This window comes from Triturus cristatus, chromosome 5_1, assembly GCF_964204655.1.
Source record: "Triturus cristatus chromosome 5_1, aTriCri1.1, whole genome shotgun sequence".
In the NCBI taxonomy this organism is placed as follows: domain Eukaryota; kingdom Metazoa; phylum Chordata; class Amphibia; order Caudata; family Salamandridae; genus Triturus; species Triturus cristatus.
In genome coordinates, this window is record NC_140587.1 from 629,787,891 (window position 1) to 629,802,709 (window position 14,819).

General features: G+C 42.7%; 1 protein-coding gene across 2 annotated transcripts in view; it reads left to right on the forward strand.

The window, feature by feature from the left end:
* TOX (thymocyte selection associated high mobility group box) overlaps positions 1-14,819 on the forward strand; it is a 357,067-nt gene that overhangs the window by 71,751 nt on the left and 270,497 nt on the right. The window lies entirely within an intron of this gene.

Here is a 14,819-nt window from a genome sequence, read left to right on the forward strand (position 1 = left end):
TGCAAATGCTGGAGCAGATGTCTTTTGACATTCACCCTCTGGGTGTGTCTCAAGGTATTAGAAAGGCAAAGTGTTATCCATTTGGGTGTTCCAGGGATCGAAAGGCCCAAGATAGAGGATAATGGCAGCTACCCATGATGGTTCAATTGTAACGCCTGCATTCCTGTGGTGGCGGTGCTTAATTTGTAAAACAATTAAGTGCCAGGGCACTCTCCAGGAGGCTGCTGCAGCTTACGCTATCCATTATAGCTGCCAATGACAGTACCAACACAATTACTAACCCTCACACTCTTACAAGTGTGACAATTCATACTAATCCAGGTCCCCAAAGCGCTAAGAATGGCTTGTGTGGCAGTTATTAGTCATTGTTAAATGTATATTGAATTAATGAACAGCTGTTGTGCTCATTTGTCATTTCGGCAGACAGTGCCCACCATGTGACAGACTGTCATAAGTGCAGGTGCTGATAATTAAGTTCCGGTGCTGAGCACCGGAAACCACTGGCTCAAATTAAGCACTGACAGGTGGAGACTCAGACATTGAAAAGTGCGGAGGAAAGAGACAAGTCTACCTTTGGAAATGCATTGAAGAATTTCTTAGCAAGGGGCTGCAGATTAGTTCTCACTGAGCACTGCCATCTGGTAGATGGGCGGGGTGTTGGGTGGGACTGTAGTTTCTGTTGTTCAAGGTGAGGAAGTTTCTTGGCCAGGCCTGCCTTTTGCTTTTTCCTGTTTACTGCTTCAAGAAGACTGATGACAGCCTGAGGCAAAGATCTTACACTTTATTGTGCCCAAAGTCGTGGGTACACCTGTTTGAAACCAGGGACAGTGTTATCTGTTATTAGAAGCATGCTTTACACAAAGGCAGCACCTGGAGGGCAGCTTGAGAAAAGTCACTTGAAAAGGCCCCATACCAAACCGGTTCTGAAGCATGAGAAAGTGGGTGCACTCTCTGTGGTGTCACTTGCAGTACTGTGGTCTGGCCTCTCTTTTAAATGTTGTGCTATGATAGAAAAGGAAATGCATCGACTTCCGGCATTGAGTACATCTCACACACTAAACGCAATACAATAAAAGTTTTACTCAGCATCACCGCAGTAACTGACAGCATTAAATCACAAGGTGCCAAGCAACAGCATCAAACCACATTAGTGAGATGCTATGCTGTGGAAGGAGCAGGTCCTGATGCACCTCAGAATGCAAACCTATGCCAAAAATAGGAATGTATCTGTCCTACATTACAGAGATGCTATAGAAGGAGAAACAGTGCTATATGAGTGACTATTTCCACAACAGAGTTTACAGTACAGAGACGCTTTGCCACAGGACAGCTGCACACATTGGAAAAGGCTCTCTGCACAACACACACACACACACACACACACACACACAGACAGACATCCCACCTCGCCGTGAATATGCTGCATAGGGAAGTGCAGTCCCACACCAACAGCCATACCGACCGACCAGCACTAAATCAGAACCAGGGCCGGACTGGGAACCAAAACCGACCCTGGCAAAGTGCATGGCTGGCTCCCCTAGGTGTTGGGGTGCGGCCGAGCTGTTTGCCAAGGCCGGTTTCGGCCAATTTTGTTACAGGGGCCGATACTGCAGCTATACTGCAAACACAGCCCTGTAACAAAAACGGCCCCCAAGAGCCCCAAAACCGGCCCCCACCCTGGCGGCCCACCGGGGAAATACCCGGTGTCCGCAACGGCCAGTCCGGCCCTGATCAGAACCCGTACTGACCAGCCAGTGCAGACCCCATACCCACGCTAATCCCCTGGTGCAAAAGGAAGACATCTGTACCATGTACTGTGAAAATTAGATGGGTTTAGAATCAATACATTTTACGCGTGCTCGAGGCAAATGCCAGGTTTGTACCAATCAATCCACCATTCGAATGTCCCTTGCACACCTGTCCGCAGTTGCAGGCATCGGGGCGAAATTGCACTGCACTGGAGCAGACGTTATGTGTCCTGGTGCAGTCACTCTCAAACAGTAGAGGGAAAATGCTTCTAGCTGCTGTACTTAAGAGTACTGAGACACACGTAGCTGTGCCAAATGTATGTTTGAATGTATTCATTCATTCTTTCATTCCTGAACAGCGCAGCATGGCTCAGGAGAGAGCACATCTAGGTAGGATGACGTGGTCATGATCTGATGCGCAACTGTAGGAAATGTGTCACAGAAGCTCAGCGGCGTAGCACTGAAGCCACGTGCATCAAACCCACATCTGAGAGTGGGGAGCAGGTCTTCCCCCCAGGTCTCCACCTCATGCTGCACTATCTTTAGCGCCTATATCTCATCCATCAGCTATATAAACAGCCAGTATTATTATTATTCCGATGCATGCTCAAAGTGACCCTAAAATATAAAGGGGCCCTCAGCCTGGTCTCTGTTTACACTTCTCATGTAGCATGATGCCCCATACGATTTAGAGTTAACTTATAGTATTTGGAGAATTCCGAAGTGGCCTTGGGCATGCAACACTACACAACACATAAAATATATTCTATTATCATTAATTATTGTAATAAAATATGTTCCATACAGCACTTCATATCGCACCTGCGCCGTTTCTAAGTGTTGTGAAGTACAAGTTTACATGGCAGGGCATCCAAGCAGTAAACAAATGATTTTATTCAATAAACATGCTTGCATCACAGACCATAATTCTCCACGGTTTAGGTTCAGGATTATGTATTTTCACTTCACCTCAGGCGTTGCGCCTAGAGAGCTTGTTTTCTGTGAGTCAGCGCTACAGAGATGAACGCCCTCTTCTTACTCAATGATCCTTCACATTTGCATTCAACCCCACAGTACAGTCACCACTTACAGCTCACTTTTGTGCAGGAGTCTGTCTTCCAGTAGATAAGTCCGATATATATGTTATAAATATATGTTAAGAAGATAATTTTTGCGTTAAATTACATTTGACTCCAGCAGTTCTAAAGAGACTACTCATGCACAAGGCACCATCACTTTTTCTGTTTTGACGTGGCATCATGGCCAGAGCTGCTGACGTTGGAGCTGGGGATCCATGTTCGAGCCTCGGCTTTGGTTCAACATCCTGTGATTCTGGACAAATCACTTATTTTCAGTGCTTAATTTGAGCCTGTGGTTTCTGTTGCTCAGTACCGGCACTTAATTCTCAACACCCGCCCTTATGACAGTCTGCCACATGGGTGAGCTGTTTGTCTAAATTAGAGATGAACACAACAACTCTTGTATATTAATTCAATATACATTTAAAATGACTAATACCTGCTGCCCAAGTGATCCTTATAGCTTTGGGGACCTGGAATAGTCTGAATTGTCACACTTGTAGGGTGCAATGGTTAGTAGCTGTGCTGGTTCTGTCATTGGCGGCGCTGGCAGTGGCACTGGGTGAGGCAAGTTGCAGTGGCTTCCTGACAAGGGCCCTGGCACTTACGGGTTTTACACATTAGGCACTGCTTATTCTCCTCCTACCTACAAAAAATGAATGTGTCCATGTGTAATGTAACTGGTGCTCATGCAAAGTGACCCAATACCTTCGGGTCGGGTGTGTGCTAAATAAAACTGCAAAAACATAAAATACTTCACTCTGTTACTCACAGAGTCTGTCTCTCCCTCACGAAAAAGGGGCACTGCTCAGAAAAAAAAGTTTAGCATATTCTAAAAAAAAAAAAATACAGCAGTTCACATGCGAGACAATTCAACGTATCTGAAAGCCCACAACAAACTGCTACAAGATCCTACTGTTGATGCAGACTTGGGGAAGTAGTTGGTCTGGGGGCCAAGCCACAGGCCTGCATCTGCGTGGACTCCACCTCGCTGCAGAACACTGCTATTTGCTTGGAGGAATGACCTCATGGTCAATCCTCTACTCTGGTTTGGTGTGGGATCATCAGAACGACTTAATGGCAACACCATATGCAGTCTTCAACCTGCAACTCCTTTGTGCGAGTTATAACTTTCTCAAGTGAAACTGTTCAGCGATATTTCCTCAATCTCTTTACATCATCCTCCTAATAAATATACAAATGCCATACACCGAATACATTATTGCCTCAACTGAAAGGAAATCAGTAATCTGCCAGAGATGGGTGAATGACTAAATGGACAACCAATTTAGACCTAAACATGTGACTTATTTGTCTCACCTTTGCCGCAGATAAAAACAAAATGAAAACACAAATATCCAACTGTCCAAGATGGTGCATTAAATGTATACGTATTGAGAGAGGAACATAATTAATGCAGTTGGCGTATGGGTAATTGTATAATCTGAGTGACATTTTAAGCTGGTGAACACTGATATGACAATACTTGGTCAGCAAAAAAAATTATGCTCATGAAGTTAAACTGAATGAAAAGTCAAGTGGATGAAAACACATCATTCTCAAGATCGTCACAAAACACCCAGATATCGCGTACGAGGCCCAATTAAAAAAAAATTAAGTTTACTTTTGAGGAAAAAACCCATTAATAACGATTTAAACTGTCAAGTGTTAAAAGATAAAGAAAATTGCATTGAGGTATATAAGGGTGTCACAGTAGTCTGTTTTTATTGACAAGACCTCCTTTAGGGGTCAAAAAGGGAGGGAGGAAGGGTGAGCTAGGAAATATAATTAGAACCTAGGAATGACTGTGGAACGCAAGGGTGGGTCATGTTACATAAGAGAAATCTGCATTTTAGAAATCGCTCATAAGCAGGGCACTGGATCAAGATGTTTGGGAAACGAAAGAGGAATATATGATGAGATGATAAATGAGATTAGGAACATATATGAAAATGTTAAAGAAGGGTTGGATGATGTCTCACTATAAAATATAAAAGACCCAGTGAAAGAGGAGAGTTCAAAGAGGGTTCACTATATGAGTGGGATGGAAGAAAGAAGAGTCCTTGAGCTGGGCGAAGGGGTGAAGCAGCAGGGGCCATTCTAGACAGGGAGGATCAGGAGGGGTTAGACTGTTTTGCCAGTGGGCTGCAGGCTCGACTGACATAACACCACCATGCTCTGTGGCCCCAATCTAGTCATGTACCCCCGAAGTATGGGGCTTATTTGAGCATTTTTGCCAGGGCTGATTTCGATTTCCATCACTGCCATGAGGATGATGGGTCGTACCAAGTAAACGTCAAATGGAAAATTGGATCTACTTGTCAAAGAAAAACAGCTATGACACATGCATCTTGTCCAAAAAGTTTTTTGTGAGGTTGAATTTGCTATCCCGCACCATACCTTGGGCTAACCAGGAAACTTTAATCAGACTTTGATTCATGAGTGATAACTTTGATTCGCGAGTGATGACTTTCATTCAAGATGGCCGAGTGTGACCAGTATCACATGGAATCATCCTATATGTATTCCATGTGCCCTGTTCTGTAAAGTACATCAGGCAGTGCTAGGCAGGTATATGCTGCCAGGCACTGCATTGGCTCCATTGCAGGTTTTGGTTCTTGCTAACATCTGGTTTTCCAAATGCCCACAGGTTCTGCAGGGCAGCCTGACACATGAGCCACCACAATTCGGGGCACAGTCAACTGGCTGGTCAGAGAGTCTATGGGACATGCTAGTGAACATGATATGTGGCTTCACAACTGTGTAGATGGATGCCTTGAAATCAAGGGCTTATCTGAAAGTCTTATGCCATTCCACAATGTGCACAACTGACTAAACCAACTATCCTCAAAATGCTAAAGTACTTTGGTTTCTCACCCCCTTGTGTCTCTTTACATGAAGTTCCGTAATAGTTCTGTCCTGATCATCAATATGGCAAGACCCATCCATAATTTATGGTCGATATATTAAAATACCGTATGGGGCACAGTGTTGTTGTCAACATCTTGTGAGATTGTGTGCTCTTCACATAATTTGTAAATGTTTAAATAAACTTATTTTGACAGGGAAACGCTGTACCTAGAAACCAGCCACTCATTCTCTTATGCATACTTTAGAAAAGCATTTATGTAAAATCATTATTCGGGTGGTAGAAAAAAAGCCGAGCCACTGCTCTGCTAAATTAGTTAAATGGCATAGAAAAACCTTACGAGCCTCCTTTTAGCATATGCTGTGAAAATTACAGGTTTATTGCTGATGCCGTTGCCATCATTTACTTGCATGTAATCACCTGGCTCCCTGGTGGGTAGTATCTCGAAAGCCCGGCCACGAATCTGTGATTTTCTCCTCAGGCGTCCTCTCGGAGCTCGCGCCGGCCGCCGCGCCGTAATGACGGCCTCGGAGAGCCTCGTTCGCGCGCAGCGCGGGACACTTCATTGGCGGGCATTTCCGCCCAGTCATTTATGTGTAGCCAGTTTAGGAGCTAAAAACAAGAGTGAATGAAATGCCAGCATGACATCAAAAAGGAAACATTACACAAAGGTAAGACTGAGTCTCTCGACGGCATGCCATATGTGGCTGAAGAGGTTCATGGATCAGTCATTAATTGTACGGATCTGTTCTGTGGTAAATATTTTTATAACACGAACACTTAATTAGCTGAACTTACTCTGCAATGTTTGCATCGTAGCAACATTATCCTTCAAAAGCGGTTTCATGTGTGTGTTTTATAGAGTGAAAATCGTGTCTTCCCTTGCAGCACTCACTGGCCCCTCTGATGGTAGATTTGAGCATATGCCATATGTTAAGGTGCCACTTTCTGTCATGGAGCTCGTTCTGCAAATGGCTGCTCAGTAGCATGGGTGCAGAGGAGCCTTGCATAGCGGATCAGAATAAACCTGAGTAATCAGGCCCTAGTAATACGTTTGACCCCTTTCAAAAGCGGGATGATCCTGTGGTTATGTGCTAACTACCAATACATTTTTCAGTTTGTTCCTGAACGAACGCAGGTAGATCATGTTGTCAAGGACTAGTCCAGTTTGTTCCACAGTGTAGTAACCAGCATCCAGAGGGTCCTTATAATTTAGTCAACGGGAATCAATAGGTTAGTCCATATTACAGTATTTGGGTTCCTACTGCTGCTGGCTACGTAGTTGCACAGCTGTTTGCAACTACTTAGGAACTATTGCCCAGAATGTTGTGGGTAAAGGGGACATATTATTCTGTATTGAACTGGTGGCCTCTTGAGTGATTTTAGAGTTTTGATCATGTGTTTGTGTTTCCTAAGAGCCTCGGGGCTCGATCCCCAAAGGTAAACTTAGACCTGAAGTCCAGCCGCGGCCCGCGCCGGTAAGAGTGGGCGGGTCGTGTGGGGTCGGGGGGGGGGGGGGGGTATTTCGACAGACAATGTCGAGGGAACATTTATTATTTATTTTTTTCCCTCGTTATCGTCTGTCTAAATGCCCCCACCCCGCCCCACCGCACTTACCTGCACGGGCCGCGGCTGCTGAAGTCAGAGTTTAGGCCTGAAGTCTAACGGTAAATTTAGACTTGGTCCAAGCAAAAGAAGGCAGCTTCAGAGAACGATCTCAAGGAAAATAACAGTCCCTTACACCAACTGCGGGTTATTTGTTTAACAGAAAATGCTGTTCTTCATGACAATATCCAGGAAAGACAACAGTCAGTAAGTTACTGGCTCCAGATATATGTTATTGTAAATCATTATTCAGAAGAAATCGAACTAATGAGAGCGTTTACTATTTCATTTTTTAAGCAGAACATGATCATTCCAATGATCTTTATAAAGTGCAAATTGAAATGAGTTACCATAAACAAATTCCTCAGTTCACTGCAAGAAGCTTCCGTTGGCAAAGTATATTTGTGAGAAGAGGTAAATTCCTTGCACAGTTTGGCAAAGATGTGAGAGGGAGGAAATATAGGGTGTTCCGGGTTCATAGACTTGTAACAAAACAGCTCAAACAGCTCCAACACCTCTTGTCAGAAGCAGAACTCTCCAAAATTGATGTCTGTATTATAGTGGAGAAGTGTAGCTCACTGGTTGTGGAGAAGTGTAGCTCACTGGTTAGAGGAGGCATACCCTGAAGCAGAGATCAGACCCGGGACCTGGGTTCGATTCCTGACGCGGCAGGGTCCAGAGCCCAATTGTCCACGGACTCGATAATTCTCGCTTCGGTGCCCACTCTAAGCACGAGTTCACACTATGCAGCTCTGGGCAACAAGCCTGCTTAATCTCCACAACGGCCCCCCGCGGCGGGATGCCTGGCTTTCACCTTGGGGATGCCCAGTACGGGTTATCTTACAGGGAAAAACCAGGACGGGTTCCCAATGCAAGCGCCAAGATGCCCGTAGGGTGATAGCTGCGCTCTATAAGTACATCAATCAATCAATTATCGAGAAAGAACAGGGGAAGACACAGCTTCTTCTTAATTTCTGAAATGATATCTCTCCTGCTGCCTCCAAACAAAAACATTTCTGTAAAAATTGCCTTTTACTCATATTAAACAGAAACTCTTTCATACATTGCACATGGCAAAATGATTTTCAGTGTAAAGATGCAGCTACTCCATAACTGGATCAGTTGATTGAGAGCCCACAAATAATTTGGTAAATTCAACAAAACCCAGTCTACTCCACAGATGTCTTTGAACTCATGCTTCCTAGGTTCAACAGCCACATGATAAGCATATAAAAGTTGAAGACCTTCCTGGACATGGTTCCTGTATTCTTCTAGCTAAGGAGATGGAATCGTTTAATCACTGAAACATAGACTGAGCATTGCCCAAGTTGAAAAGAATTGCTCTATACGTATAGTGCTTTCTATCCATCATCTGCTTTTATGGACCGCAGAAATCCACCTTAGTCAAGATTTACAAAGCTTTCACCCACTCAGAGAAGTCACTGATCAATGAAATATATGCCAATACTTGATACTTAGCTCATTCAGCTCAATGTAATCAATTGAAGGGTGAAGATAAACGGACAGTTTAAGGAACATGAAGAAGATGGTTCTTGCAGGAGAATGAAATCACACTGTCGGTCTGTTGAATATTCATGCCTGCAGTGCGATACAAAGTATGTTACTCCTGATCTGAAAATACACAAGAAATAGAATGTTGATTCTCAGGAACGGAAGCTAATCGGGCAAGGACTGAAGTTCTTTCCATCACTGGTACCCCTTCACAAATTTCCACGGGAACAGCTTCCATTCTCCTCATTCCGGCCATGCGTCCAGGAACCATACAGGGATTACTAATTATCATGACTGGAAGGTGAACTTGTAAACCATGACAGATTTATCCACTCATTGTGCAGATAGTTCCTTGATATAAGATCAAATGAGAGCATCTCTTTATGATCCCTGAATGTTACACACATGACGTAGCAAGTACATTAACTGGCCCAGACAACCTTGTCCCACTTATCACTTGAATCGTTTCAGTCCTCTTCTTCATTGGTATCTGCAGGGATTCTTTCTCGCTTCACCCACGGTAGATCCATATTAATTCCAGAATCATCATAATCTACAAAAGCAAGAGCCTGTGAAAATAAAATAAGGTACAGATCGAAAGTAACACAAACCCAAAAATAAGCCAATGTCTCCTGCTCCATTGAGTGTTCTTATCTCAAAACAGAATTGTTAACTTGTCTCATAGGCTAGGAGGGTGCAATGTTCCCCTTGCGAACACGATGTAGGCACAGCTGTTTACTGCATCTCTCAGGAATCTGACATATCGAGGGACACTGCAGTGCTTTCTCCTGAAGGAGACACTGGGTAATATCAGAGTTCCCCAAGACTAAGATACATATTCCTTAATTAATATCACGGAGCCTGTGCCAGAGGGCCACCCTCTACCAATGAGACACAGACAAATAAGAGAGTCTTAAGCGAACACCAAGGAAAGAGAACGAGAATGAGCTGCCTCAAGTGATGTGAGCATCAATAATGTTTTTTTGTATTCCTAAAGGTAATCTGCCCCTGTAAAATCTAGTTACTTTTTCAAGGTTTTTTTTTTATCCCCAGTGGATGTTAAGCATCTTAAGTACCACAGAGAAGTAGCACAATTGAACACATATGAAAGTACATGCATTTCAAGACACCAAAATGCAACACTATAATGAGAGGGAGAAAGTCAAAGGATGCCCAAGAGGTTACAGGACAGTTACGAAAAATAAAAGTGGAACCATAGAGGAGGGTTTGTTCAGCAGACAAGATCTTATAAGTCACTGAATAGGGTTTCATGCTAATAATCAGGGTAACAACGAGGAGGTATACCTGGTGGGAGATGTGTCCTGGTCCCCGTCTGCTCCCGACCTAGGATACACTTTGCATCTCCATTCTGAGGCCTCTCTTTGCACTTGAAACTGAGTGTTAGTAAAGACTAGGAAGGATCGGGACAAAAACCCTAGTTGATCAGTTATTAAAAGTTGAAGCAACAGCACATTCATTTTGCATGGACATTCCAAATGTCTGTTGGGACAGCAGTTTTTGGAGCAATTATCACAGACATATTGGATAAAGAGCCCTTAGCATCTTATGGCCAGTACTAAGTGCAAATACATGATTATATAGGCACAGGATTTGGGAGAACACTAGGAGTTCACCGTCACTTCCTGTATGAAAAAAAATATGTGCATTGCCGAGACTAAAGCACAGAAGCAAGAATCTAGTGTTGGGAAAAACTAAAAGCAGATTATATGGGAAATTTGAAAATTACATGTCTTTAATTTTTACTTGACCCACCTTTTACTTCTAAACTAATCCTCATTTTAGCACTTCTTCTCTCACCTTCTGCTCACTAGCTAATTCTTCTATTTTAGACAGTATTCTTTCCTCAATTTCTTCTTTTCTCTGTCTTAAAATGTCATCACTTTGCGTATGTTCCTCCAAATCCTCTCACGTCCACAGCTACTCCTTCCCGCTGTGAAGACACCTCTCTTTTTACACTGACTCTTGTGCATTCTCACCTCTTGTCCTTTCGCCAAAGTCATAAAATTCTGTTGACTTCACTTGTCATCCCCTCCTACCTCTTTTGTCGACTGAAAGCTATTGATTTGTAAGTACTTATTAACGAAAGTTGCCTCACCTTTCACGGAAGGCGTTGCCTAGCGACTCCATGTTTGTTATAATGTGCAGTAGATCGTAAACAAATGTGAAATATAGAACATAAATAAGGTGGAGCTAATTTCGGATTCATTCAAAAGATGCTGGCATACTAAGGAGAATAAGGCTAAGATATAAAGTCTCTGAGATGTAAAACTGGGCTTTACAAATTGGCAGTTTTAGACAATATGACTGCGTAAAAGATATAAGCAAGTTGTTAAATTGAGTCACGTGAGTCCCAAATGGCAACTACCATGTAACATTGATTAATGCAATTTAAACTATAATCTTCCCCCAAGGCTGTAAAAAGGATTTAATTTAACCTTATGGCAGTGGAGATAATTATATGGAGACAACAGTACACGAAACATTAGATTTGAAATACTATAATTAATGGGAAATCGAGTTGTGCCAGTTGCAGTTTTCTAAGGAAAATGACGAGTTACCATAGCACCATAAAAGCAGGTTAACAAAAGACCTGGGCAATCACAGAGGTCACTAATGAACTACTCAGCATTTATCTATGGAGGCTGTGGATTCATCTGTATTTAGGAAACCAGGTAGTAGGGACTAATTTAGGATCATTTGTAGTTGGCACATGAGAGGAATATTTAATGCAGGATTTCTTGAATACGGGCGTGCGACCATTGCTCTATTCCTTTTTTCAAACTAAATTAGATTTTATTAGATTATAAACTTACAAAATCAAAACCTTCAAAGCCATATCAGACGATTCATTTGAACAGCAATGAGTTTAACATGGGCACTTAGGTTATAATATAGTATTATAAAAAACCTTATGGCTCTAAAAAAATATATGCTCACAGAGTTGGAATGGGAGACAAAAATGTAAAGCGCTTCGGTGTTCATTCACTAGTATAACTCCTCAAAGCTGCCCCACATTTCTTCATACATAGACATACCATTAGTGTTGTGAGTATCTCTTTTTCATAATGGCTGCACTTCTAATAAAAGATGTCAGTGAGTGACAGTATCAGAGCCCTGTAGCAACTCATACCCTATTCGTGCCTTATATTTACTCATTGAACGGGTATGTCATTTCTTATTACCTGGCACGCCTGAATCTAAATTTATAAATGTTGGTCACCAACCTTCCCCCTGCATTTTACTCAGGTATGGTTCTAAGACTGCTTGATAGAAGTGCATTCAAGCGTTGATACTTATTCGTCTTGGCTATGGAAATGCTCTTGTTTTAGCTTCCTAGTTCCCACTATCCCAAATGCAGGTGGTTCAAAACACTGCAGGTCGCCTGGTTAATAAACTGCCACCAGGCATGCCTGCCTTAAGCCCCATTGGTCAGAGCCTTTCACTGACTCTTCATTAGGAAAAGAGCAGTGTTGAAACGACTCTGTCTGACTCACAAATCTTTGTTGAGCAAAGGCCCCAAATATTCAGAGGGTAAACTCATCCTCTACCTCCCTGATAGAAACCTTAGCTCAAAATATCAACTTCTTCTATGTCCCCAGCGCATCCGAACGTCTAGGTATGGTGGCCGGGCCTTTTCTTATCTGGCCTCTTACCAGTGGAGCAGGCTACCCTTGTTCATTCGTGCATGCACGGACTTCTCTGGTTTAAGAAAAAAATCTCCAGACCTGGCTGTTCGGATGATCTGGTTCTCCATCTGTTTGCCACCTCAGTGCCAAGATGCCCCTTCGGGGGCAAGTCATTGAACTATATAAAGAAGCCAATAACATAACATGTCGTGGTTTTCCACAGAGTTGGCACCGTAAGTTCATTTTACCAATTCCTTGTCTAATCATCACTTAGTATTTTCTTAAAATAACAGTGTGTACCTTTATAAATTGAGGAATGCCTGTTGGCATTTCATCTCTTATTCCCTTCTTTGAAATTGCAACCACGAAATAGACTGAAAAGTTCAATTTATAGTACTTATATAAGAATTTGGATGTTTGAGCTTTTGCCGATTACCAAGGAAGCCCTAGAGGGTTAAAATACCATCATTAAAGGATAATGGCAGTCCTCAGTCATTGGGGAGCTGATGGTGTTGAATCAATATTATGAAGATTTTATAAAAGGTATAGACCTTGCCTGAAGAGACTGATGTGGGCCTGAGTTCAGGTAAGGCTATAATTGATAAAGTCACATGGGGACATGGTAAATCATGCTAAGCACATACATGAAAAAGAAATGGTAATACCGGTTCCAGTAAAGGTAAATGATGTGACCTAGATGGCCCTCTTGCAGTTGTAGCGCAGATCATCATATCACCCAGGCATTCTGACCCAGGGTGCCGTCCCGTAACACAAACCGTGGGAAAGTAAACAAACGGAAACATTTCTTTGTGTGAACAGTCACAGGTCCTTTTAAAAAACCTATCTACTCCCTATTCGCGTAAGACAAGGAATTTACAGAAAGTTCCAAAACAAGTACCTAATTCACATATCACCCAGCGCTCACACCCACTATGGTGTGATATAACAGTCTTCTCCCTCTCAGGAGCAGAAGCTGGAAATGGAAGTATGTTCACTTGTTAAAGTCCTGCCCCACCCTAACACCCCAGTCACCTATCCCTAAAGGCCACATTCTGTCAATGCTAATTCAGATTTCTGGGGAATATACAGCACTGGGCTTGAATTCACGTGGATTTGGTAAAAGAAGGACAGCTTCTGAAATACAAGTGACTGGCCAAATGTTTTGGAAGTTCATAAGATGACGCCCCTAAATAAAAACCTTTTATGCAAGTGCCCGAGAGACATAGGTGATGGAGAGCTCACCACCCTTGGTAGGCACAGCCTAAATGTATCATTAAACATAGATGCAAGGACTGCCTTCGATCTCATCGCCTATCGACATCATCCAAAGAATACCTTCCTGATGTTTGTCCAAAGCAGTGTGCACCACCATTCCCCGCAAGGCCGCAGTTAACAAGTATTTTTTCATTTATTTATTCATTCATTGTGTTTCTTTCCCTCTGTCCAAGCAATATGCGATTTGCAGAGGACGTAGAAAGTATCTTGATGGAATATAAACTAAGTTTTTCTTGCACCCCACCTGAGTTAAAATCCTGGTCCAAACCCAAAGTGTGTCTCAGTTGTAAGTGTAATTTATGACTCCAAAAAGTAAAAATGTGGTGCTGCAATTCCAAGGGGTTGTAGTTTTTCTGTAACTGCAAAATGTGCTTATCACTGTTGAGAATCCACCAAGGCAGTGGAATTATGAGTAGACATAAGTTTGGTAGAGTGGTGGAATTATGTCTGTTCCCAAGGAGAGGGTTCATTGCCAATGTTAGGGTACCCCACATTGCAACAACCTTGCGGGTACTCACAAGCATTGAGAAGGACTAATGACTCTGAGACCCTATTTCCACACTTTAATTTAGTCCTGTAAAATGTGGGGGTAATTGTGATTTTTGTTGTTGTTGAAAAAGTCCCAAATAACTTCCTATTTACAGGTGGCAGGGAAGAAAGGGAAAAGGTAAAATGCGCAGATGTCTATTTCTGCCATACTTAATCCTGCAGAATGTGCACATTATGGACAAGTAGCAAGAGCACGTATTTGGTACTAGAGGTATGCCTGAGAGCCCACGGCTTCTGTAGCTTTCCAAAGTGTACCCTTTGGGAGTTTATGAATCCCAAACAAAGAGGAAATCTATATTAATAATAGACTGAATCTGCAATGTAAATTATTCTTCCCTCTTGTGTCTCAGGCCCATTGAGCAGCTACCCAATTAAGTCAGCAAAACATCTGCATAACAGAAAATAAAGTAAATATTACACCACCAAACAAGTGACGTTGAGATCATTTTATTATGACAAAAGGTGCTGTGACAGTAATCTGCTAGTTGTCAGCCCAATTGAAAGGTTTCCTCTCTCGGCATCCGGCCAGAATTAT